We start from the raw sequence: 1,727 nt of genomic DNA, 5'->3' as shown, positions 1-1,727 counted from the left end.
AGCCCCTTCTCAAGAAGTCACTCATTGCTGGGCTTTCCAGCTTAGTAATCACCTGCCATCACCTAAAGGGCTGGGGGTCATTCCTCACTGATGGGCAGGAGGGGCGTCTTCGGGGTGTTGTAGGGCAGAGTCATCACATTTACCTCCTGGTTCCTACAGAGCATCCATTGACAGGGTCAGTTCATGGAGAAGGTCTTTGCTGGGCACAAATGGGTCCTTGACTGTCACACTCGCGCTCTTCTCTCCTTTTTGACAGCAAGCCTCAGCTCAGAGTCACAGAAGACAACTGTAGCTTACTCTTTGTTGTATTTATATTATCTTTTCTTTTAAAAGGAAAAATGATACTAGTGTTTTATTTATGGCAGGGCGTGGTATTTTCTTTTAAATATTTGATTAAGCAAAATGTGAGTTTATTTAGAGTAATACCAAGTTGACTGAGGCAAAAATCATTGAAAGATGCTAAAAGTACAATGAGTTTGTTGGCAACAGGGCATTTGCATGGCTCAGCACATATCCCTACACATTACTTATTAATGACAAAGGAGAGAAAAGGGGCTTTTACAGTGGGGAAGTCTGGGGGACCCTACCTCAACCAAATGATCAAAATTCACATCACCATTCATGGGACAAATGACACCATGGGCTCTGATGTGATGCCCTGTGAAGGACACAATGTCACTTCTGGGATGTTTCTGCCCAAAATGCGTAACATGAATTTAATAATAAGGAAACATCTGACTAACCCAGACTGAGGGAAATCCTACAAGACGACTGGTCTGTACCCTCCCAAAATGCAAGTGTCCTGAGAAACAAAGACAGGCCGAGGGACGTCTCAGATTAAAGGAGATTGAACAGATGGGATGACTAACATCATGACATTATTCTGCTCTGGGAAACATTGCTATAAAGGACGTATTATACCTGGGACTCCCAGGGGTATCTGAATATGAATTATATATTCGATGACAGCTATGTGTTAGTAATAACTCTCTGAATTTCATAATTGCTTCACAGTTCTGTTTGAGAATGCATTGATTTTAGGACATACATGCTAAAGTGTTCCCGGTAAGGGGTCATGACATCTGCCAACTACCCTCAAGGGGTTCAGTGATAATGACAATAGGTGTGTGCGTGAGTACGTGTGTGAGAGAGAACCCTAATATGGCAACATGTGATTAAATGAACCTAGTAGAAGGCAGACGTCCAGTTTGCTTGCAACTTTTCTGTAGCTTTGACATTTTCTAAAATAAAATCTTTTTTAAAAGGCAAAGAAAGCACTGATAATTAAGTGCAGGTGTGACGTGCAGGTGCGAGGTGGTTGTAGCGCCCCTCAGTCTGACGTTTGCGGGAAAAGGGCACGCGCGAATCTCTCAGGAGTCCCCCAGCTTGACATTCGAGGGTGCCACGCCCACCAAATAAAGGACCTCCATATAGTTCACCAAACAGGGCACGTGTGTTACCTACCTGGGGAACAAAACAGACCTTAAGATTCAGCAAGTATCCAACGGGGGCCTATGAATACGCTCGTGTGCCGGTTCCTCTCGTAAACAGAGAGCAAGAAAACAAATTTGCCTTCCTCCTTCACCAAATGCTCTTGCCTTGTACAAACCATTCTGACCCCATTCTTTGTTCTTTTCTTCTCTCTCCCCTCTCCTCCTCCTGCCTTCCGCCCCCCACCAGGTTTACCAGTGAGTTCTGTTTGGTTCTTGTCATCTTGCAGTAAGACT

This window comes from Pteronotus mesoamericanus, unplaced genomic scaffold (genome assembly GCF_021234165.1).
Source record: "Pteronotus mesoamericanus isolate MK-2021 breed Mesoamerican mustached bat unplaced genomic scaffold, CSHL_Meso_final scaffold_165, whole genome shotgun sequence".
Taxonomy (NCBI): domain Eukaryota; kingdom Metazoa; phylum Chordata; class Mammalia; order Chiroptera; family Mormoopidae; genus Pteronotus; species Pteronotus mesoamericanus.
This window is presented reverse-complemented; position numbering follows the sequence as displayed.